General features: G+C 42.5%; 1 pseudogene; it reads right to left on the reverse strand.

Annotated features, from left to right (window-relative positions):
- Window positions 1-4,220: 4,220 nt before the first annotated feature.
- The window catches only part of LOC145050449 (putative tatC-like protein ymf16 pseudogene), a 41,221-nt pseudogene continuing 19,436 nt past the window's right edge, over window positions 4,221-26,005 (reverse strand).

A 26,005-nucleotide genomic window follows, 5' to 3' on the forward strand; every position in this document is an offset into this window, starting at 1 on the left:
GCTTCGTTTTTTGGTGGTCACATGTTTTGATGCCAACTTCTAGGGTTTCGTTTGTGTTTCCATAACCAATGTAGGAATTTAGTTACGATTTTCCATTCGATAATGAATTAAAAGGTTCACTAGGAATAAAAGTATAAAACGCAAAACTTGAACATCTTGATCTTATTTTAATTTCTCAAAAAACTACTTTATGAGTTTAAAGATCTAAAAATATGCTTTATATAAAGTTATGTCTTTTAACATCAAAAAGATTTTATTAAAACATATCAAAAGCCAGAATATTAGTAAATATACGTAAATGAAATAACGAAAATATGGTTTTGTAATCATCCAACTCTTTTAACGTTCACATTATTAGAACTTCTATTAAACATCCAAAGATATAATTGTGTGACAATCTTATCAAATATGTCATTTTTTTTCTAGGCATTTGAGTGCTAGAAATTAAGAATTTTGGAAACTATAAAGTCCAAACCATAGTAAAAATAACTGCATCTAAACACTTCCTTTGTATCTTGTGTAACACCGAATGAAATAACATACCATCATCAAGAAATTGATGTGTCGAAGTGACCATGTACATAGCTTCCATGTCTAACTCCTAACTCTCCCGTTCCTTAATTTGATTGATCACTCAACTCAACATGACCTAGAACTTCTTGTAACTCTAACTATTTTGTTTCCTCCCTTTGTCCCTAGCTATAAACGTCATGAAAGAATCCACTCATCATTGGCAAAACGATCTTTGACAATAAATGTTTTTTAAGCTTTCTAAGCGTACAAGAATAAGAAAGGATTTCAAAAATCGATATCACCAATCCAATTATCTTTCCAAAATTTAGTCAATACTCAATCATCAATCTTTTGTTGATTAAATGAGTCCATATTGAACCCTTTTGAACTCGAATGACTGATATCTTGAATAATGTTACTCCAAAGTTCATGCATTTTCATACCCCCCCCCCCCCCCCCCCCCCCCTTTCTAATTTGTGGAACATCCTAACGAATCTAACCCACGATGCATTAGGATCATTTAAGAATCTCCAATGCCATTTGTAAATTGAATTGTGAAGCCAAAGGCTTCCGATACCTAACCCTCCATCTTCTTTAGAAGCCTAACTTTTCTTCCATTTGATGTAACATATGTGTTTCACCAGATCCTCCCTCAAAGAAATGACATCTCAAGGTTTTCATATAATCAAGAATTACGTCTTGAGCTTTAAAAATTTAGCATATAATATATGACTAAAATCCCTATAACTATTTTAGGTAAAGTATTTCTTCCTGCTATATAGAGTGATTTTTAAAAATTTAGCATATAATATATGCCTAAAATCCCTATAACTATTTTAGGTAAAGTATTTATTCCTGCTATATAGAGTGATTTTTTTGCTTTCCATTTATAAAATGTAGTCATAAACGATTTAACAATTAGACACTAACCTTCTTCATATTAATACCAATCGGCAATATGAGATATATAAAAGGGAGTTTTTGGAAAACATTCAAAATTAGAAGTTAAATCCCTCACCTCTTGACAAGAAACTCCTAGCCTCCTTAAAATTGTTTTTTATTTTGCAAATTAATTTTAAGATCTGGCACTAGATAAAAAGCACTACAACATTCGAGCAAGACTTCTTACATTATGGTGAGACCATTATCAAATAAACATCACATCATTTATGTAAAATAAATGGGGATAAAACTAACTCGTAGCTTCCCACTTGAGCTCCACTAAAAACATTTTGATCCAAAGCTTCTTCAAGGGTAACATGTAAACCCTTCACAACAGTAATGAATAAAAACAAAGATAAGAGTATGTCTTTATCTTAATCCCCTTTTAATCTAAAATTCAGAAGACATAGATCTATTTAAGTCATCGGGTTTAAGCGTAATAATATCCAACCCCTCCATTTTCAATAAACTCCATCATTTTGAAAATATCTTCCAAATAGCCATAACTCCAGTTATTCAACACCGCTCATTTATTTATTTTGAATATCCAATTTCTTTAAAATTTGAATCTTTTTTTTCTTCTACATACCATAATTTTAATCTTCTTTATAGTTCTTTAACTTTTTTCATGAATGATAACATTTTATTTGGCACAACCTCCCCTTTCCCATTATGTATTAGCAAAAGACATCCATCAAAACCATAAATTAAACGATTAAAAGGAGTTGTTAATAGTCTTTTTTGGAAACGACGGGTGATATGTAAAAACCATTGCCTAAAAAGAACAAGGCATGGAAAGCAAAAAAATACAAAATGCTGAAAGGGCAACATACCCAATTTGCCCAATCACAATTACCGAAATTACCCCTGTGTTTTACAAAACTAAACACGGTAGTAACCACATTATCCACTAAATTAATATGCGAAATACGAGCCTTCTTGAAAATCAATTCATTTATGGCCTTCCACAAGCACCACAAGAAACCACAATAGATAGCAAGTATAATTTTTCTTTTCTTTGGGCAATGACCCCAGCTGGCAGCAAAATCGATAAAGATGAACACCGAAGAGAAGCCTTGCACTGACAAGCCACACCATCTGAAGATCCAAGCTAGAACATCGTCGACAAAAGGATAGCAAACCAACGTGTGATCCGCGTCATCAATCTCCAGGCAACAAAAAGAACAGGAGGAATTATAATCGAGTAATGATCTAACTATCTTTAACATTAAATCTAGGTTGGATGGGACCCCTAAGGAGAGGCCAACGATAGCTCTTTGAATTGGTCTATAGCCGATGAACCGACCAGGACACCCCCCCCCCCCTTTCTGCCATATCTCTCACCACCTCAGACTAGCAACTAGGTAAGGGTGAAGGGCAAGGAATGCGAGAACAAGGGATGTCCCATTGGATTGTATTCAAAAAGCAAGCTAAGATTCATCAGAAAAGTAAGTTTCTTTCAGACTAGAGGGGTAAGAGATTTCCCCTGTAGAGTAGTCTTCGTATTAGTCCATGGCCTAAGGTGCAATTGCGTTCTTAGAGCCAGTAACTTCGTACTTTAAATTGGAGAAAAAAGAATTCCAGAGGCATCTTCCATTCATTTCTATCACAAAAGCCTTTCTAGAGAGACCCACGTGGTTGAGTACCACCGCTCTTGTTTGAGTAGAATCCTGGTATCTTTCTATAATCGTCTTTGTGGCTCCTGTTGCTGCAGAGCCTCTGTGTTGTTGGTTTGACCCTGCCGGGTAATTGAATATTCTCATGTTCCGATTATCGACAAAAAACCCATCAAAGTGCTCCTAGCTATCTAAAATGAAGAAATTGTACAAGGGAGAAATCCTGTTTCACAAAGTAACTTCTCAAAGGTTGAAGGCGTAGTATCGATTGCTTGTCTCTCTTCTTTCTTTTAATCGACACACTCGACGCAAATAACTCCGGTGACCTCTACTTCTGTCTCTATCAGGCGGCGACAGCCCCCACCTCCATAGCCCAACAACCAAGGAAGGGAAGTGGGTGGTCCCTAGGAACGGCAGAAAGCAAGTACTGGTTCAACCAGATACGAGTGGCGGAACCGATGTTAATCAAAGACATGCGCCGAGTGCCAGGAATGACTATAAGCCGATAGAGTTGTTTTAACATGCCATGAACCGAGATACAATTTCATATCAGTTACAAGCTTGTCATTTCAATCACTTGCTACCTTTAGAGGAAAGTAGTTCGCCCATTGAATCGATTAATATAAGTCCCCTTCCTATAGAGTGAACGTGAAAGCCACAGGAGGGGGCTTTCCCAGCAGCCTACTTTTCCAAGAGGTGGCAGGAACGCAACGACCTAGCCCAAACCTACTTAAACAACCTAAAGGCTTGGCCTGGTCTAAAGGAAGACGAAAGTCAACCTTGTAAAAAAAGCAGATAGAAGAGGTAGCCTATAGACTCAAGCGACGAGCTCGGTCAAAACTTACCCCGTATTCCATGTGACTCATTTGACTTCCCGTGAAAGTATTTCATAGAAATGAATACTTCTTCTTACAAAGCAAATTACATTTCTTATTGATTTGTCCCTTGGACCTATTCTGATTCTGAATTATCCGTCGCCTCCTTTCTATTGATGGAATATATCAATACCCGAGCTCCTGCTTTTCTTGTGTTCTTCACCGGCGCTCGCCGGATGTATCACTCATCCCGCTCCTAAGGTAAGGAGTCTTCTGTGTATTAGAATCTTTATGGGAATGAATCACATATGTTGTTTGAGAATTGCTCGGGAATTCATTGATAATGATAATGACTTTGCCAGGTTCTAGGGGGCTAATATTCTTTTTTTTCGATCGAGTCGCTCTCCCTCATTCCACTCGTCCAACCCTTTTCACGAACTTATACAATCGATGCCACAGCGATAGCCAACTCTATTATCGAAAAATAAGGAAAGGGGTGATGATTTGGCACCAGATATCCGGAGGTGTGGAAAGAGCAGCTGTGAGAAGCAGAAAAACCATCAAAAACAACGATTGTTCGTGGAGGTTTCCACAAAAGACCCCTTAGTTCTGGAAAATGGATCAGAATTACAAGTACCTGGGAGCATACCGATGGAATGAACGAAATACGAACAGTTAACATAATATGGTCATAGATCTTAGGTTGTAACTTGAACATAAGCAAATTTGTTGATTTTGCACCCATCAAGTATGGAAAGTGCCAAACATTAGGAACTACCCGGAGAGGAGTTAGGAATAGGAACAAGGAGAAGCGAGAACCATAACTGTAGCACCTGATTCCTGGTACGTAAAATTTATCTAAGAATTTGCTTTTTAGTCTGGGACTCGGCGAGTTGTAGGTCCGACTCGCGGAGTAGGGGCGGGGTCCGGGGGCACGTTTAAGTTGGTGACTCGGCGAGTCCATATTCTGGACTCGGCGAGTCACCGCTGTTTGATGAAACCATAAGTTTCAGGGGCTTGCACCCTATTTAAACCCTCACTTCCGCCCCAAGCTCGCCCCCATTCACCCTCAGAGCTCCCAACATCGTTTTACCCTTATTCCTTGTGATATTGAAGTACTTTGGTGTGTTCTTGAAGCTTTTGAGGAGAAAGAAGAGTAGATCAAGAAGAGGAGAAGGAGGCCAAGCATCTCTGTGTCATCCCAACGTTTTCCTTGAGGTATAGCTCGTTTCCCCTCTGTTTTCAAGCTTGTAGTCTCTATTAGCTTCATGAAAGTCCTTCTTGAGCCATTCCCCAAGCTTGTTTGTGCATTGTGGGTTGTATTAAGTTGTTAGCCTTTAGATCTAGGCACTATTTAGTCCCTAGAGCTTGGATCTACTGCCTTTATGGAGTCATATTGCATGAAAGTCCTAGATCTACCCCTTTTGGTGCACTTTGAGCCCTAAAACCTTCATTGGTGATCATCTACACATAAAGTTGGAAACTTTACGTGTAAACCAGGCCCTAGGAACCCAGATCTATGAATGGCATGGACTGGATTCAAGCAAAATCGCGTGTATAGTTTTTGCATGTGGCCGACTCGGCGATTCGTTCATCTGACTCGGCGAGTCGAGTCGCGAGTCCCCGAGTTTTTCCCCTTTTCGTTGTGCCGAGTAGAGTAGTGAGTCCTGAGTGGACTCGGTGAGTTGGAAGCCGAACTCATCCATGAAGGAACTCGGCGAGTCAATGCCCTGACTCGGCGAGTTCAAGATGATCTTCTTAGATCAAGAACAGACTCAACGAGTTGTTCATACAACTCGATGAGTCACAACATAAAGTGTTCATCGGATGAAGATGAACTTGGCGAGTTGTTCATACAACTCGGCGAGTAGGATGAAGATCTTGGACATCAGTTTAGAAGGAGAACTCGTCGAGTCAACGCCTAACTCGACGAGTAGAGTCGGGATTCAGGACAATCGATTGGATAGGGACTCGGCGAGTTGGAGAGCCAACTCGGCTAGTCGGGTCAACTGAAAGTTGACTCTGACTTTGGCTTATGACTTGGACAGGGGTAAAATGGTCATTTTACCCAAAGGACAGTTAGCAGTGATTGATTGAGTGTTTTGTGGGAATTATAGCCGGAGGATTTCCGGAGCAGCAGCAGACAGTCCATTCCCACACCGATCAGCAGCTATTTCGAGATGAGTTTCCTTCCAGTAGGAACGGGTCTAAGGCACCAAGGCCGGCCCGTATAGACGAGATGTTAGTATTAGAGTGTGGGCCGAGCCCGTATCGCTTGGTTGAGTTGATTATGATATATGCCAGTGTGATAGAGTTGTCTCTACTTGTTGTCTGTGTGATACTTGTATATTATGGGTTAGCGGCTGAGTGTGGTCAAGGCCCGTATCTCTCCGAGAGTGGAGTGTGGGCGAGGCCCGTACCTCCCAGATAGTGGCGTGTGGGCGAGGCCCGTATCTCCCGGCTAGCGGAGTGTGGGCGAGGCCCGTATCTTCATGAGTGTGGGCGAGGCCCGTAACTCCTAGCTGTATGTTGTATGCTTGCATGATATGAGGTATTATAGGGGAGCTCACTAAGCTTCGTGCTTACAGTTTTCAGTTTTGGTTTCAGGTACCTCTTCAGCTAAGGGAAAGGAGCCGGCGCGGTAGCGGCATATCACACACACTCTTGTTTTTCCGCACTATGGATTTTCTGGGATGTACTCTGAAATATTATTATGATATTACCGGTTTTCAGACATGAAGTATTATTATGAATGTGTGGTAATGATGTTTTTATGTATTAACCTAAATTAAAAATGAAATTTTTAGTCGGTATTTTTGGAGCGTTACAAGTTGGCATCAGAGCCCTGATTTGAGGGATTCGGACACACCTTCGGGGGTGTCTGAACTCAAATCGAGGGATCAAAAGATTTTGAAAAAGAAAACGTTTTCAAAAAGGTTAAGTAAAGTATTTTAAGAAGGAACGAAGTGTGTGATGTGCGCAACCGGCCGAGCTCAAGTAAGTATTCCCCAAAGTACCCATACAAGTTTATGTTGTGTTTATCAGTTTCAGTAGAACAGCATGCTAGAATAGGACTAAGGATCTAGGAATGATGCCTTATGTGCCTGCTTTATGTGCTTCAGTGTATGAAAATTGCATGCTAGAATTGAGTAGACAGCAGTAGGATAGCATGTTAGGGGTTATGCCTGATAGTATGAGTTTAGCATTATATGCTAGTTCAGTTCTCTCTCTGGGAGCGGAGTTGCTTGAGATTGTTCCCTTAGTTCAAATGTTGCTTGCTTTGTGCTTTGTGGGACTCTGAGTGATGGGAGTTAGCCATTAGGTGAATACGTCACGTCACATGTGATCAGGGTTGAATAATCTTAGAGTGCTGGATTTGACCCTATCGCGCAGCTCTCGTTTGAGTCTAACCGTTGTAGGGACGAGTCTGTTACTCGAAGGATTATTTGAGCCTTATCACATGTGATGGTATTCAGGTAATGGCTAATTGGAAATACAAGGGGGACTTTAGCAGCTAAGGACTGGGTAGGGTAGAGTCAGAGATTTCCCTAGGGCAAGCCTAGGATGAGTATAGAAGTGATCAGTGGTAGTGAAAGGGATCTGGTGGAGTCGAGGCAGTCCTTGAAGAAGGTACGGATAGATGTGAAAGGTAGTATGGGCCCGTACTACTAAAAGTAGAGGATCCGTACCCGAACCAAGGGAGGCCAAGATAAGACCAGGGAACTTGTAGTAGATGTGATCCCTCAAGGAATATCAGTATCACTAACGATTATTATTTATGTATTACAGAATGGTGGTACTACGATCGAGGCCGATAGATGGCGGTTCAGGAGAGGGGTTAGGTTCGGGATCAGGTTCCGAGCCAGTAGATGAGGGACTACACGAGTTCATCGCGTCAGAGATCACCAGGGGTATCATTGAGTCGACCCCCATTATCTTCGGGTCGATCAAGGAAGGGATAATTGAGTTGATGGAAGATCGCCTTTGGGCATTCAGGAGCGACATGGCATCTGGCCAGTCGGGATCTCGCACACTGTCCTTCAAGGACTTCAGGGGCAGTGGTGTGCCGGATTTTCACGGGGCGAAGGACCCCATAGCTGCCAGACGATGGATTGCGAACATTGAGTCTGCACATTTGATTAGCTTCTGCCCTGAGGGGTCGAAGGTGCGGTTTGCAACAGGATGCTTACGAGATCAAGCTAGGGATTGGTGGGAGTCCGTGGGGGACTCATTGGGAGCCTCGACTGTCGAGGCTATGACTTGTTCGGACTTTACGACCAGGTTCAGGGCAGAGTTCGCGCCAACTGTCGAGCTTCAGCAGCTGGCTAGGGAGTTCTTGGATATGAGGCAGACGACGGAGACTGTGGCAGAGATCACCGTCAAGTTCCGGGAGAGGGCATTGTTGGTGCCCCAGTATGCGGGTGACAAGGATATGAGGAGGACCCGTTATCATGACATGCTACGGGCTGACATCCGAGAGCATGTTAGCTTTTCAGCTTGTCCTACCCTGGAGTCCATGATTTCCAGGGCGAGGGAAAGGGAGATTGATTTAGAGCACATTCGGAAAAGGAAAGTAGAGGCGGGGCAGGTGGTTAGGGCTTCGGAGAAGAAGCCCAGGGGATCAGATGGGAGGCTGAAAGGCCAAGGGGGGCCGAGTCGCTGCGGGAAATGCAGCAGGACGCATGAGGGAGCATGTAGGATGGGATCAGCAGGCTGCTACAAGTGCGGCAAGGCAGGGCACTTTAGCAGGGATTGTACTACTCCTGTTTCGGCTATTCAGACATCGGAGTTGTTGTGTTTTCACTGCAACTAGAGGGGCCACAAGAAGGCCAATTGCCTCCAGTTGACAGCATCGGCGCCAGTGAAGGCGCCAACTCCAGCGACCTTGTGGATCACTGATGGCCGGCAAGGCAAGGCAGAGGCTCCGGTGGTGAGGAGCCGGACATTTCAGCTGACTACCGAGGAGGCACGTACCGCACCCGATATGGTGACGGGTATGATTCTTTCCCCTACTTTATTTTTATGATGTTATGATATTGATATGTGCTCTGTGTATATGTATTAGGATCGTTCCATGTGAACGGTATTCCTGTCCACGTGTTGTTTGACTCGGGTGCCACCCGATCATTTGTTTCCCTTGTGATTAGCAAGAGGTTTACTAAGTCTTCGGGCATGTTGGATTGCCCTTTAGAGGTAGAGATCGCCGATGATCGATCGGTGCGAGCATCATCGGTATTCAGGGATTGTGTCTGAGGCTTTTTGAGGAGCGCTATTTGGTGGATTTAGTTCCCATTCCGTTTTGTGGGAACAAGGTGATCATAGGCATGGATTGGTTGAGCCTTAATGGGGCGATGATAGATTGCGCGCAGAAGCTAGTGCGGATCAGGACCCCGAGTGGGGGAGAGTTGGTGATCCACGGCGAGAGGCCACAGCGTGGACCTATAGTGTGTTCAGCAGCGAGAGCTAGGCGCTACCTCCAGCAGGGATGCGCGGGGTTTGTCGCGTATGTTATGGATACACGGGAGACGGGTAAGGTGACGTTGAGCGAGGTTCCAGTGATACGAGACTACGCTGATGTGTTCTCGGAGGATCTTCCTGGAATACCTCCGGAGCATCAGGTAGAGTTCAGGATCGACCTAGTTCCTGGTGCGGCTCCGATAGCCAAGGCACCCTATCGGTTGGCTCCTCCCGAAATGAAGGAGTTGTCTACGCAGCTGCAGGAGCTGCTAGACAAGGGATTTATTCGTCCGAGCAGTTCACCCTGGGGAGCCTCGATCCTGTTTGTGAAGAAGAAGGATGGGCCGCACCGGATGTGTATAGATTACCGGGAGCTGAATAAGGTAACGGTGAAGAACCGTTACCCACTCCCGCGGATTGATGACCTCTTTGAGTAGTTGCAGGGAGCATCTTGGTTCTCCAAGATCGATTTGCGTTCACGCTATCATCAGATGAGGATTAGAGAGGAAGACATACAGAAGATCGCGTTCTGGACGCGCTATGGCCATTATGAGTTCGTGGTGATGCCGTTCGGGCTCACCAATGCTCCTGCCGCGTTCATGGACCTCATGAACCGCGTGTGTAGACCGATGTTGGATCGGTCTATGATAGTTTTCATTGATGACATCCTAGTTTATTCCAAGACGCAGGAGGAGCACGAGGAGCATCTGAGAGAGGTTTTGGAGACCTTGAAGAGGGAGAGCTTGTACGCCAAGTTTTCCAAATGTGAGTTTTGGTTGCGCGAAGGGTAGTTTCTTGGGCACCTCGTCAACCAGAACGGGATTTCAGTAGACCCGGCCAAGGTGGAGGCCGTGATGAGGTGGGAGGTTCCGAAGTCTCCATCCGAGATTCGGAGTTTCCTAGGATTGGCAGGCTACTATCGGAGATTCATTCGGGATTTCTCCAAGATAGTCGTACCCCTGACACGGTTGACTAGGAAAGCTGTGGTCTTTCGATGGGGGCCTGAGCAGCAAGGCGCCAATCTTAGCCCTGCCCGAGGGCGTAAAGGATTTTGTGGTATATTGTGATGCGTCGATCTCAGGCCTAGGCGCAATATTGATGCAGAGCGGGCATGTCATTGCTTATGCCTCGAGGCAGCTAAAGCCTCACGAGGCGAACTACCCGACACATGATTTGGAGTTGGGGGCGGTGGTTTTCGCTCTCAAAATTTGGTGGCATTACCTCTACGAGGTTCGATGTACCATTTACACGGACCACAAGAGCTTGAGGTACCTCATGGATCAGTCGAATCTGAACATGAGGCAGCGTCGGTGGTTGGACGTGGTGAAGGATTATGATTGTGAGATCCTTTACCACCCAGGAAAGGCCAATGTGGTGGCTGATGCTCTTAGCCACAAGGCGGCGCCGATCAGGGATATTTTCATGAGGATGACTATGGTGACTCTCCTGTTGGAGCAGATTCGGGAAGCTCAACAGGAGGCTATGAAGGAGGAACATTGGAAGAGTGAGCGAATAGTGGGTCAAGTCACATCTTTCGATTATGATAGCCGGGGGTTATTGACACTACACCGTAGGGTGTGGGTCCCGTATCATGGAGGCGTGCGCCAGATCTTGATGGAGGAGGCGCACAAATCCCGATTCTCTATTCATCCAGGGGCGACGAAGATGTATTGGGATCTTCGCCTAGACTATTGGTGGCCCTGCATGAAGCGAGATGTGGCGTGGTACGTCGAACGGTGTTTGACCTGCAGGAAGGTCAAGGCTGAGCATCAGAGACCGCACGGAAAGATGCAGCCGTTGAATATCCCGTTGTGGAAATGGAAGGATATTACGATGGATTTTATCACTAAGCTTCCACGAACGGCGCGAGGTGTAGATTCGATTTGGGTCATCGTGGATCGGTTGACCAAGAGCTCCCATTTTATTCCGATTCAGGAGAGTATCTCGGCCGAAAAGTTGGCCGATATCTATATCAGGGAGATAGTGGCGCGGAACGGGGTGCCAGTGTCAGTTATATCAGATCGAGATGTGCGGTTCACTTCCAGGTTTTGGAAGAGGTTTCATGATGAGCTGGGCACTCGTCTGCATTTTAGCACCGACTTTCACCTGCAGACGGATGGTCAGAGCGAGCGGACCATCCAGACTTTGGAGGATATGTTACGGGCATGCGTGTTAGATTCCGGTGGTAGATGGGATACCTATCTTCCCTTGGCTGAGTTCTCATACAACAACAGCTACCACGCGAGTATTGACCGTCCCCCATTCGAGATGTTGTACGGTCGGAGGTGCAGGACCCCGATATGATGGGGTGAAGTTGGCCAGAGGGTCATAGGGAGTACCGAGGTGGTGCTCAAGACGACCGAGAGAATCCAGCAGGTTCGGAGCAGGCTTCAGACTGCGCAGAGTCGGCAGAAAAGTTACGCCGACAAGCGTCCATCCGACCTGGAGTTCCAGGTCGGGGATATGGTTCTCCTGAAGGTGTCGCCTTGGAAAGGCGTCATTCGATTCAGGAAGCGGGGCAAGTTGGGCCCGAGATTCATCGGACCGTTCAGGGTTGTAGCCCTGGCGGGCAAGGTGACGTATAGGCTGGATCTGCCAGTAGAACTCAGCCAGATCCACAGCACCTTCCATGTCTCCCAGCTGCGGAAGTGTCTCGTGGATGATTCAGCGGTGGTGCCATTAGAGGATATTCAGGTTGATGATAGCCTGAATTACATAGAGCGCCCAGTCGCAATCCTCGATCGAAAGTCGAAGGATCTAAGGAACAAGAGGGTGGAGCTAGTGAAAGTGCAATGGCAACACCGCAAGGGTTCGGAATGGACTTGGGAGCCAGTGGAAGAAATGATGGAGCATTACCCCGAGCTGTTTCAGGATCGAGCGGTAGACTTCGAGGACGAAGTCTAAAATAAGTGGGGGAGATTTGTAGCACCTGATTCCTGGTTCGTAAAATTTATCTAAGAATTTGCTTTTTAGCCTGGGACTCGGCGAGTTTTAGGTCCGACTCGCCGAGTAGGGGCGGGGTCCAGGGGCCCGTTTAAGTTGGCGACTCGGCGAGTCCATATTCTGGACTCGGCGATTCACCGCTGTTTGATGAAACCCTAAGTTTCAGGGGCTTGCACCCTATTTAAACCCTCACTTCCGCCCCAAGCTCGCCCCCATTCACCCTCAGAGCTCCCAACATCGTTTTACCCTTATTCCTTGTGAGATTGAAGTATTTTGGTGTGTTCTTGAAGCTTTTGAGGAGAAAGAAGAGTAGATCAAGAAGAGGAGAAGGAGGCCAAGCATCTCTGTGTCATCCCAACGTTTTCCTTGAGGTATAGCTCGTTTCCCCTCTGTTTTCAAGCTTGTAGTCTCTATTAGCTTCATGAAAGTCCTTCTTGAGCCATTCCCCAAGCTTGTTTGTGCATTGTGGGTTGTATTAAGTTGTTAGCTTTTAGATCTAGGCACTATTTAGTCCCTAGAGCTTGGATCTACTGCCTTTATGGAGTCATATTGCATGAAAGTCCTAGATCTACCCCTTTTGGTGCACTTTGAGCCCTAAAACCTTCATTGGTGATCATCTACACATAAAGTTGGAAACTTTACGTGTAAACCAGGCACTAGGAACCCAGATCTATGAATGGCATGGACTGGATTCAAGCAAAATCGCGTGTATAGTTTTTGCATGTGGCCAACTCAGCGAGTCGTTCATCTGACTCGGCGAGTCGAGTCGCGAGTCCCCGAGTTTTTCTCCTTTTCGTTGTGCCGAGTAGAGTAGTGAGTCCTGAGTGGACCCGGTGAGTTGGAAGTCGAACTCATCCATGAAGGAACTCGGCGAGTCAATGCCCTGACTCGGCGAGTTCAAGACAATCTTCTTAGATCAAGAACAGACTCGACGAGTTGTTCATACAACTCGACGAGTCACAACATAAAGTGTTCATCGGATGAAGATGAACTCGGCGAGTTGTTCATACAACACGACGAGTAGGATGAAGATCTTGGACATCAGTTTAGAAGGAGAACTCGTCGAGTCAACGCCTAACTCGACGAGTAGAGTCGGGATTCAGGACAATCGATTGGATAGGGACTCGGCGAGTTGGAGAGCCAACTCGGCGAGTCGGGTCAACTGAAAGTTGACTCTGACTTTGGCTTATGACTTGGCCAGGGGTAAAATGGTCATTTTACCCAAAGGACAGTTAACAGTGATTGATTGTGTGTTTTGTGGGAATTATAGTCGGAGGATTTCCGGAGCAGCAGCAGACAGTCCATTCCCACACCGATCAACAGCTATTTCGAGGTGAGTTTCCTTCCAGTAGGAACGGGTCTAAGGCACCAAGGTCGGCCCGTATAGACGAGATGTTAGTATTAGAGTGTGGGCCGAGCCCGTATCTCTTGGTTGAGTTGATTATGATATATGCCAGTGTGATAGAGTTGTCTCTACTTGTTGTCTGTGTGATACTTGTATATTATGGGTTAGCGGTTGAGTGTGGGCAAGGCCCGTATCTCTCCGAGAGTGGAGTGTGGGCGAGGCCCGTACCTCCCAGATAGTGGCGTGTGGGCGAGGCCCGTATCTCCCGGCTAGCAGAGTGTGGGCAAGACTCGTAACTCCTAGCTGTATGTTGTATGCTTGCATGGTATGAGGTATTATGGGGGAGCTCACTAAGCTTCGTGCTTACAGTTTTCAGTTTTTGTTTCAGGTACCTCTTCAGCTAAGGGAAAGGAGCCGACGCGGTAGCGGCATATCACACACACTCTTGTTTTTCCGCACTATGGATTTTCTGGGATGTACTCTGAAATATTACTATGATATTGCCGGTTTTCAGACATGGAGTATTATTATGAATGTGTGGTAATGATGTTTTTAAGTATTAACCTAAATTAAAAATGAAATTTTAGCCGGTATTTTTGGGGCGTTACAATAGCGATCTCAGAAGCACAAGGAAGCAGAAGAAAGAAGGCCTGCTAGAAATAGGGGAGACCTCGGAACGATGTATGAAAGAGACTCTTGAAAGCTATCGAAGTGGACAATAGAGTTCTGCTTCTTACTCTAGCTTCAGAGCGAGGGAAGATGGATGGGCTGACTTGAGGCTCGGGATGGTGTATGATAACAACCTTGAACTGAGCTTCATTTGATAGTACCTGCCCTGTTTTTCATATCGGCAATGCACCTCCATCGATATTCAATTTCTCTTGCCATTTCTTCTTTTTTGTCTTTATTGATTTAGATACTCATCATCATCCCGCCGATCCCACCAAGTAAATGAATCCCATCCCCTAGCGAGTAAAGTGCTTATGCCCCTTTAGAGAGAGGGGCGCGCTAGCGCTTGACTAAGAGAATAGGGGGCTGAGAAGCTCTTGCTTGTTGTCTACTTCACGAGAAATAAATAGAATCATGAAAACCAGAAGAATGAGTGGGATAATCAAGCTGCAATGCAATAAATCCTTACACTAGTGGGACTTGTTCCCTCTTCAACTCAACGCTTTAAACTTGTGCAATTCATTGGATAGATCCCGGTATCTGTGGACAGAGAAGGAAAATATTGAAAACGTATCAATAATCTCCTCGAATAGTAAAATCTATCAATTTTGATCATTTTTGTTCCATATATTATCATCTATGTAAAAGACCAAGCTCAAAACGAGATATCAACCAAAATTACTTCACTAGTAAAAAAAAGTTAAATATTTTTTGAATTTTGACCGAATACTAATAAAATGTTTCCTCATTCACACGATCTTCATTTAGATATCTAAGAGTAACATGTTCACTTGACTAGGGATGAGATTTAGAACCGGAAAATCGGACCGGAACCGAAACCGTTAGAACCGAAATATATAGAACCGGTTCCGGTTCCGGGTTTAAAAATTGGTTTTATCCGGGTTCCGGGTAATTCGGGTTTGGGTCCATCGGGTCCGGGTAAACCGGGTCTAAAAACCGGAACCGGTTTTTGGAACCGGAACCACTTTTAGGCCCAGAACCGTTTTTTTGTGAAACGTTTAAAAGATGCATATCTCATTCGTTTCAACTCCGATTGACATACGATTTTTTTCAACATGTAGTTTAGAGTTTGTACATGATTTTAAACTATAAATTTGCCATTTTCAGTTTTATATTCATTGACTTACAGTCCCCCAAAGTCGATATATCAAAGCTAGAAGTTTTTACTTTTTCAATTTTTTTGTGTTCGGTGAAAGTTTTAAAACATGCATATCTAACTTTTTTGAAGTCGGATTGATATATGGTTTTTTCCAACTTGTAGTTTACAGTTTGTACATGATTTTAGACTATAGTTTTGTCATTTTTGGTTTAACATTCAATGATTTATAGTCCTCCGAAGTCGGGATATCAAAACTGAAAATTTTCAACTTTTCAGCTATTTGTTTTTGTACTTTGTATTATGTGAAAATGTTAACACATGCATATCACATTCGTTTAAAGTCGGATTGACATGCGGTTATTTCCAGAGTTTATTTTAGAGTTTGTACATGATTTTAGACTATAATTTTGTTAATTTTGGTTTCATATTCAATGAGTTACAATCCCCCAAAGTCGGGATATCAATATGAAAATTTTCAAAGTTCAACCCACTAAGTAGTAAGTAATTACCAAAAAATTCCGGTTTTTCAGGGTTTTCCGGTTCTAAACCCACTTTATCCGGTTCTAACCTACCCGCTTTGATGTTTCCGGGTTTTCCGGTTCTAGACCCACTTTACCCGGAACCAAACCGGAACCGGTTCCTATATACCGGTCCGGTTTCCGGTTCTACAAAATCCCGTTAACCGGTTCTGGGTTTTCTGGGTCCGGGTCCATCCAGTCCGGGTTTGGACCCACTTTCATCCCTACACTTGACTGTCGACTAAAGATGTTTAAAATTGAGATCCAAAGTATTTTCTTCTTCGTCACATCTTTGATACGTCTAATAAAAGTGATTTTAGCATTATGATTTACCTATATCCCTTCAACTATAAGTCTATAACAAAATGATGTGAGATAGTTAATATTTGTTGGTGGTTATCGAGGCCGACAACAAATACCCTAAAACTTGTACACAAAAATAAAGTATAATGGTAAAGGGATCAAATCCATGAGGATTGGTTCAATTTGTAACTCTATGAAATCTCTTTGCAATAATACTTGGAAAACGAAAACAAACCTAAAAATGGAGGTTTTATGTTTTGCTTGCTTTAAAAGAAATTAGAACAGAGCAGAACTTTTCAGTTGACAGCTGAGGAGGCTAGAGCAGCATCGAATGTTTTCACCAGTATGTATTCCTATTTATTTAATGGTATTTATTTATTTATGTGTATGTATGTTCGTGATGTGATTAGGTATATTCCTAGTCATTGGTATTCCGGCTCTTGTCCTTTTTGATTTGGGTGCTACTTGATCATTTGTATCTGTTTCCCTTAGCAAGAAGTTTAATGTTGATCCATGGGCGCTGGATTTTCCTTTAGAGGTAATGATCGTTAATGACCGCATTATGAGTGCTTCGAGGGTTCATCAAGATTGTGTATTGGTGATGTTTCGAGTCCAGTTTCCTATTGATCTCAATCCTATTTCTCTGAGATGGGCAAGGATCATTGTGGGCAAGGCGGAGGCTCCCATGGTGAAGAGCATAGATTTTCAATTAACGGCCAAGGAGGCCAGAGAAACATTGGATGTTGTCATCGGTATGTATTCCTAATTACTTATTTTTATTTCTTTAGTTATGCTTATGTTTGTTCGTGATGTGATTAAGGTTGTTCCTAGTCAGTGGAATGCTTGCTCTTTTCTTTTTTGATTCGGGTGCTAATCGATCATTTGTGTCTCTTACCCTTGGCAAGAAGTTTGATGTTGATCTAAGGGAACTGGATTTTCCTTTAGAGGTAGAGATCGCCGACAACTGCATTGTGATTGCTTCAAGGGTTCACCGTGATTGTGTATTGGAGATGTTTTGGGTCTGGTTTCCTATTTATCTCGTTCCTATTTCTCTGAGAGGGGCGATAATCATTGTGGGCATATATTATTTGAGTCGGTTTGGGACTATGATTAACTGCGGCATGATCTAGTGCGAGTTCGAACCCCAAGTGGGTGAAAACTGATCATTTATGGTGAAGGAGCACGAGGCGGTCCAACCATTTGTTCAGATGCGAGAGCTAGGAGATACTTGCAACATTGTTCAGGGTTTTTGGCTTATATTATTGATACTCTGGACGAGGGCAGGAAGTCTATCGAGGATGTTCCTATTGTTCGAGATTTTTCTGACGTGTTTCCTGAGGATTTACTAGAAGTGCCTCCTGAGAGGCAAGTGGAGTTTCAAATTGACTTAGTTCCAGGTACGGCTCTGATAGCCAAGGTACCCTATCTTCTTTCACCTCCTAAGATGAAAGAGTTTTCCACACAACTTTAGGAAATGTTGGACATGAGGTTCATCATACCAGGTATTTCTCCTTGGGGAGCTCCCATTTTTGTTTGTGAGGAGAGATGATGGATTCCATCGAAGATTTATTCAGGATTTCTCTAAGATCGTAGTTCCTCTGATGCGGTTGACAAAGAAGAATGTCACTTTTCGGGGGGGGGGGGGGGGTCTGAGCAGCAGGCGACATTTCAAACACTGAGACAAAAACTGTGTGAGGCGCTGATACTGACCCTTCCTGAGGGTGTGGATGATTGTGTGGTTTATTATGATGCGTTGATCATGGGTTTGGATGTAGTACTTATGTAGAGGTCCCATGTGATCCATACGCTTCGAGGCAGTTGAAGCCTCATAAAGCAAATTATTCTACTCATGATCTGGAATGGGGGTGGTTTTCTCCCTCAAGATTTGGTGACACTACTTGTGTGGGGTTCGATGTATCATCTACATGGACCATAAGATATTTAGGTATTTGATAGATTAATCGAACCAAAGTATGAGGAATCACAGGTGGTTGTATGTGGTAAAGGATTATGATTATGGGATCTTATATCATCATAGTAGGCCAATGTAGTGGTCGATGCCTTGATCCACAAGGCGACTAGTGCTCCTATCAGAGACCTATGCTTAAGGATGAGTATCATTTCACCGTTGTTGGATCTAATCAAAGAGACGCGGATTGAGGGGTTAAAGGAAGAGAATCAGAAAAAGGAGAATATCAGGGGTCATTTTTCTATATTCTTCAGAGATAATCTAGGTTTGTTGACTAAGTGCGACAGGATGGGGTTCTTTTTTCTCGTGGGGTTGTAACGTCCCAAAAATAAGACCCGAAAATTTTCCATTTTTAGGTTAATAAAACAACAACCCAAAACATTGTTATAAAGCCAAGGTTATCAAATGTGTCAATACGTCATCAATATCATAGTAAATCACAAATATGTGGAAACGAGTGGTGTGTGCCCTACAATCTTCCCGAGCTCTTCCCTTTAGAGCCAGAAGTACCTGAAACATAAACTGAAAATCGTAAGCACAAAGCTTAGGGAGTTCCCCAAAATACCACATACCATACACAATAAACACATATAATGGGCCCCGCCCGGTATCGAGCCCCGCTGAGTATATAGATTTGTCAGTCATTGACCTCGCCCGGTATACATATAAAACATATAAACACATAACACATGTAATAATCACAAAGATACATAGGATACAAAATGGTCATCGGGCCTTGCCCGGTAAGCATACGAGCACATAACACATGAAAGAGTCACGAAGACATCTAGCATCCTAACATAACAAAACCATAGGCCAACATTGGTGCCTTCAACCCGCTAAACACAGTGAGGAAACTCACCTCATACTACTGAAACCCACGAATAAATCTCTGGCTGCAGATCCGCTAAAATCCCACGCTGTCAATCACAAAATAACATCTATTTAATAAATGGATCCCAACTCACACTAAAAGTTCAAACTAGGGTAAAAGAACTTTGTACCCTTTTTCCAACTTGGACCAAGGTCAAAGCCCAATCCAAAAGTATAAAAAGCCCAAAATAATCACCCGAGCCCAAATATGGCCCAATTTTCCAAATTAGGCCCAAACCCCTTTCATGGGCCTTTTACCACGGAGTCCAATAAAATATCAACGACCCAACAAGGGAATCGTGATGGCCCAAGACATCAAAAGCCCAACATAGCCTAATACCAAGAAGCCTACGAAACTGAAGCCCACTGCTGAGTACATGAGGCATACTCAGCTCATACGCTTAGTGTACTCCCTTCAGGACTAGTACACACAGCGTACCAGATGGGTACGCCCAGCGTACTCCCCTATTCACCATCCTCCCCCATTAAGCACTTAATCAGTTAAGCCCTTGCTCCAAACCTCATATCTGATTCCTATGGACGACTTATCATGTAAAGTTTCCAACTTTATGTGCATGCATGGCTTAATGGGGCTTTAGAGCTCAAAAGAGCTTAACAAATGACTTAACACATGCATGAGACCAAAACCACCATAAAGTTTTCACCTTTATGCTCAAGAAACCCTTAATGTGCCCAGATTTACAAGGATAAGCTCCAAAAACGTCCATAGCTCACAAAATCAACCAAAGAGGGACCAAAACGACCATAAACAAGCTAAAGAGTAGATCTATGAAATGGAATGACAAGCTTTGAAGTTTATACCTCAAAGCCACTAAAAGAAGGTGCAAAAGCTAAATCTCAAGGCTCTCCACCAAAAAATGAGTCTTCAAGTTTCTTCTTCTACCACTTCAAGATGCACAACACTCACCAAAAGCTTTACAAGAACTCAAAAGCACCACACAAAGGCTAAGGAATAGATTAGGGTTTTCTAGGGTATGGAGGCTGGTTAAACAAGGCAAAAAGAGTTTATCTTATGGTTTATATAGGGTACAAGCCCTAAAGTTAGGGTTTCTACACTGCACACGTACGCTAAGCAGACTCCACGTACGCCCAACGTACATGGATGAGCTCCACGACCTGTATGCATGAGTACGCCCAACATACAAGGAATATGCCTAGTGTACTCCAACTTTCCCAAAGTTAGCAATTTAGCCCCCTACAGACAAATTCTGCAAACAATACACCCTCAAAGGGTCTAAACCGAAATGCACAATAAACCAAGCATTACAACTCTCCCCCCTTAAATTAGATTTCGTCCTCAAAATCATTCCTTACCATCCCAGGCATGCTAAACAGCCTGAGCAACATAACCACAACACCGAGCATACAACAGCCTTCCCAAAGGCAACCGAACCCAACCCTAGCAGGGCTCTCCAAATCTGATGATGAACAAATCCATTCTCAACCTAAGTTAATTCCTTTGCAGGAAACCACTTCTACCCTACCCGAAATTTGAGATCCCAAATTAGTCTGACTCCCTAACAAACCGCCCATACTGAACCACCACCAGGTCAAATCCACTTTGAGTCTAGTCCATCAATCCACTACTCAATTTCTAGCAACAATTCCCAAGCCGATCATAATAATCGTTTCCTTCTTGAGTCTCGCGACTCAATGCATGGCCTAGAGCAAAACCCTCGAGACCTCGAAATCAACAAACTCATCAAGGTCTAAACCAATCAACCCAAATTGCTATCGCCACTGGGGCTCAAAAAAATTAACAGGCCCATCATTATGCCTGAGCATCCATAACCAAAAGGTTAACCGATACAGAACCATTGCCATGAATCATGGTATCAAACCATGCTATATACCCCAACGAGCCCTTAGAACCCCCAAAATTTTCCTTGATTCGAGTATGGATCCTATTCTTCTAGTAGTACGGGTCCAATACTACCTGTCACACATATCCATACTTTCCTCAAGAATTATCTTGGGTCCTCTAAGACCTATTCATAAAATACTCCCGAAACCTACTCAACAGCGAAACAACCACACTAAAATACTCCCTAGGCTCTCCTAGGATTCCCTACCTCCCCTTCTATCAGCTGTTGAGGGGCTCTGATCAATTCCATCCAACCACTTCATGAATAAAATTACATGCAACAAAACTTAAATAATCTTTCGACTAAAGGACCCAACCCTACAACAGTTAGACTCAAACGAGAGCTGCGCAATAGGGCTAAATCCTTCACCATAGGATTACTTAACCTCCGTTGCATGTAACTTAATTTATTCATTTTATATTTAGCATCCATCAATGTGGGTCCCACAAAGCACAAAGCAAGCAACATTCGAGCAGTGGAGTCGAATGGCACTAAAACACAATAAAATCATACAGATCCTCATACGAAGTCCTCGATCTCTATCTCCCAACATCTCGGATACACCTTCGCCTTGCCCTTAGTCTCTCAAGAGTGGCTAATAATCCTCATGATGACCCGCCATATACTGCACCCAGTCATGAAACTTCCACCAACCCTGTAGCACACGTGTATGCTAATCATACATAACACTGGATCCTATAGACGGTCGAATACTTGATTCTACCCTAACCCCTTCATCAAACAAGAACACGAAATAAGGCTAAACCAAACATTCTCAGGCTATAGAATCTTATTTGTGTACAAATATGCTGCATACACTAAGAAACTACAGTAATGATGTCAATTTCATATAAGGAAGAACCTAAGATATTAGGCGTCATATAATCAGAAAATTCTATCCTGCAATTCATAAAGATCCCTAGCCTATCACTAGCATGTTGTTCAAATATATCACAATATCAAGTAACATTGTGGTAATTTGGGGTCTACTTATTGTCTTCGGTTGATTGTACACATCACATCCTCTTTTGGTTATTTTGAAAGAAACTTTGATTTTCTTTTTAAACCCTTACTTTGAAAATTATTTTTAAAACCCTTTCCTTAGTTTGAGACCGGATTCACATGAGTGTTCCTCCAATTCACTCAAAGCAAGGCTCTGATACCAACTTGTAAGATCCATAAAAATCACAACAAATTTAAACCTTTCAAAACAACCCATTTACTAATAAAAGAGTTTACAAAATCAATGTTTCCAAAACATTTATTAAAATCAAAGTCTCCCATGATCCATTCAGTAGTAAAACCAAGGATGTGTACGGTCACGCCTTCGCCTTGCCACGATCCTCTGAAGAACCTGAAACCATAAACAAAACTTTAAGCACGAAGCTTAGTGATTTCCCCCAAAGTACCAACTCACAACATATAACATATTTAAATAACAACATGTACCAGGTCTACAGCTAAAGATTGGATTACCCCTAATCCTACAGTATGAGTCAGGCTTGCCTATTGGGCCCACGACTTATATATGGCTTACCCCTGAGCCCACAACATAAGTCTGGCTTGCTCTCAGGGCCCACAACATATGTCTAGCTTGCTCCCTGACCCAATTAGTCATCGAACTAGAATACCAATGTCCAACCCTCAATATGAGTCTGGCATACTAACCGGTCCTCAACTTGTTTCTGGAATGCTACTGAGCCCTCAGTATGAGTCTGGCATGCCCTTCCCAGCCCTCATCTCATATCTGGAATGCTCCAGGGTTTGTTGTGTATAGCACAAAGCAGTACAACCTCAACCCAACACAACATGTCAACATATAACAGATAAAAACATATACAGATAATCAGACAGACAGGATCATAAGTAGTCCTACAGATCTACCAGACTAACATATCAGAAACTAGCATAATCATGCATATCTATTCCATACTCATCATATCAGTGTATAGCAGGATATCAATCCAACATGTCGGCCTTGGTGCCTTCGACCCGTAAGTATAGTGAGAAAAACTCTCCTTGATCTGCTGATAATCAAATAACTTCTAGGATCGTCGAACCGGATAACCTCGCACCAACTAACAATAAATATAATCTTAATAAATAATTAACTCGATAACCCAAAACCCTTAGGTCAAACTTGGTCAACCCTGTCACACCCCCAAACCAAGGATGGCGGAAACGTCCAGGGGTGGAGGACTTCATGTACAGTATCACAACAACGTGTATAATAGTGCTCAAAGTAAATACAACCATCATAAATATAATTGAAAAAGTTACATCAAAGTATATGTTTACATGTTTCAAAATCAATTACAATATGACGACAAAAATAAATTGTTGACGGTTTAACGTCCCATCCTCAAAGCGCTGCAGTTTTCCTGTTTCACTGATTTCCTGAGAATACAAGTAGTTTTGAAAAGTGTCAACAATTAAGTTGGTGAGTTCATAAGAGTTTTGTTTGGATTAGAAACCGTTTTCCTTTTTTTTTTTTAAAATCGATGGAGTTTGATTTCCAGAAAATCCAATATTTTCTTAGTTAAGTGTATACAGAATAATCCTATATGATGCGTTGATGTATTCTAGATTTACCCGTAGATTTCCCCTATAATTGTCCAGCATATATAAGTTATATAAGATTTAGGTTAGATAAAACGTCGAATATAATGGGTCCGCCCTAGGTCCACAACCAAACGAGGAACAGGAGATGAGGCGGGCACCACCAATTCCAAGCCAATCCAGACTAAATTCTTGTATGACTCAACCATATACGCTGAACGATTATAGTTGAAGTCTAACAATACGAAAATCTATTGTGAATATAACCTATACATATCATAGTTCACCGGGGAGTAATAGGGATTAGGGAACCTTAACTATGCATATGAATAGCTTATCAAAAGTGGTGGTGATGGTGAGTGTAACCTATACATATCATAGTTCACCGGGGAGTGATAGGGATTAGGGAACCTGAACTATGCATATGAATAGCTTATCAAAAGTGATGGTGGTGAGTGTAACCTATACATATCATAGTTCACCGGGGAGTGATAGGGATTAGGGAACCTGAACTATGCATATGAATAGCTTATCAAAAGTGATGGTGATGGTGAGTGTAACCTATACATATCATAGTTCACCGGGGAGTGATAGGGATTAGTGAACCTGAACTATGCATATGAATAGCTTATCAAAGTGGTGATGATGGTGAGCTCCTTTCTTGTAATTAGGTTCCTAGGATAGATGAAACATAAACTATACCTATTATAGTTTATTACTTTGTTTGTAATATGTATTTACCATAACTATACCGATTATAACTAACGCGTTCGTTTGTGGGGGTATAATGGCTTAACTATACTTGTTATAGATTATCTTAATCGTCCATAGCGGCAATAACTCTTTTGTAAGTGTAAGACCTTTAATATTGTGTTTGTTATATGAATAACCCTAAACTATACCTATTATAGTCTATCGATTGATTTCGTGGGAAATGAGCATAGGCCTTACTTGTCATAATTTATCAATGTTTATATTTTAATGAATATAGCCTCGTAATATCGTATATATATATATATATATATATATATATATATATATATATATATATATATATATATATATATATATATTGTCATACTTGTGAAGGTGTAAATCCATTTGTTTTCTGATGTATGTCTATGTAAGAATACAAAATTTGTCATATATTGCAACTACACATAATCACATAACGATGTATACCTTGCTCAACATGTTACAAGGTGAAATGAAATTTATTGTGTTTTTCTGTTAATAACATTTTCTGTAACTGTTATTGGAAAAATTGTAGAAAAATCATAAAATGTCCAAATCAGGTTCTGTAACTTCTGAGAGTTTGGAAAATGAGTCTAGTTTGTTCATAATTTTTATTATAATTTTTAATGACCTCTAACTTGGGTGAAAAAGTCCATAATCACAGACTGGTCCGGATTGATGTTTGAAATGATAGGCAGTTTTGTAAAAATCACCATAAATTGTAGAAAAATCGTATGGAGATGTGCAAGTAGTCATTTTAAAGCTAAGAAGTGGAACTACATGCACCTAAAACAGTTTTGAAAACAAAAATATTTAAGATGTCCAAAACAGTCCGTGAATGGAGTGAAACTTTTCTGATGAAAGCTGTTAGAAAAATGTAGTTATGTTCTAAGTATTTTAACTTGTATTCCCCCCCTAAAAACTTGAGAAAACGTGAAAATGTAGGGGTATGAACTCACCTTAAGTGTTTTCAGTAGGTAAGTGTTGAAGAAGAGAAGTGTTCAACCCAAGAACACTTGAAGAATCACTTGAAGATTCGAAGCTCTAACACAAATATATTGGAGTTTGTGTAAGATATCCATGATTTGAGTGGAAATAATTGAGATAATCATAAAGAGAATGGATTATGCTTACCAAATGTGGAGGAAAGACTCAAGATCAGCCCTTGAATCTCGAATTTCTAGAGAGAGAAAGTGAGAGAGAAAAGAGTTTGATCTTCTTGTGAAATGAGAGCAAATGAGAGAAAATGAGGAGAGAGGATGATTATCCAGCTCTCAAAAACGTGGGGATGGCTTGTGAGGGAGGTAAAAGGTACAAGGTATGGTGGAAAGGAGTGTGGGTGGTCATGGAGTGGGTATGGGGGTTGCTTGCGTCATAGAATAAAGTAAAGTCAACACTCTACCCTTGTACTTTACCTACTCTTATTTGGATAAGGTTTTATCCTTAAAATGTTATTAAATCCTTAATTTAGGGGTCTTATAATTTAAAATAAAGTTTTGGGTGAAAATCCCATGTTAAAATAATTAAAAACGGGCTTAAAACGCAAATTTGGTTGAAAACCGGGAGAAAAGTGCTTCCCAGCGAGACCTCTCGGTCCTAGGCCGAGGTTCGGTCCCTAGGCCGAGGCTCGGTCCGCGCTGAGGTTGGAGTCGGAAGCGAAAGGCGCGAGAAGTGAAGAAGGAGCGAAGGCGGGGGTCCGGTCCGAAGGCTCGGTCCGAAGGGTCAGCAGGGAAGCTTCGGTT

This window comes from Lactuca serriola, chromosome 5, assembly GCF_051521515.1.
Source record: "Lactuca serriola cultivar US96UC23 chromosome 5, Lser_US96UC23_V15, whole genome shotgun sequence".
In the NCBI taxonomy this organism is placed as follows: domain Eukaryota; kingdom Viridiplantae; phylum Streptophyta; class Magnoliopsida; order Asterales; family Asteraceae; genus Lactuca; species Lactuca serriola.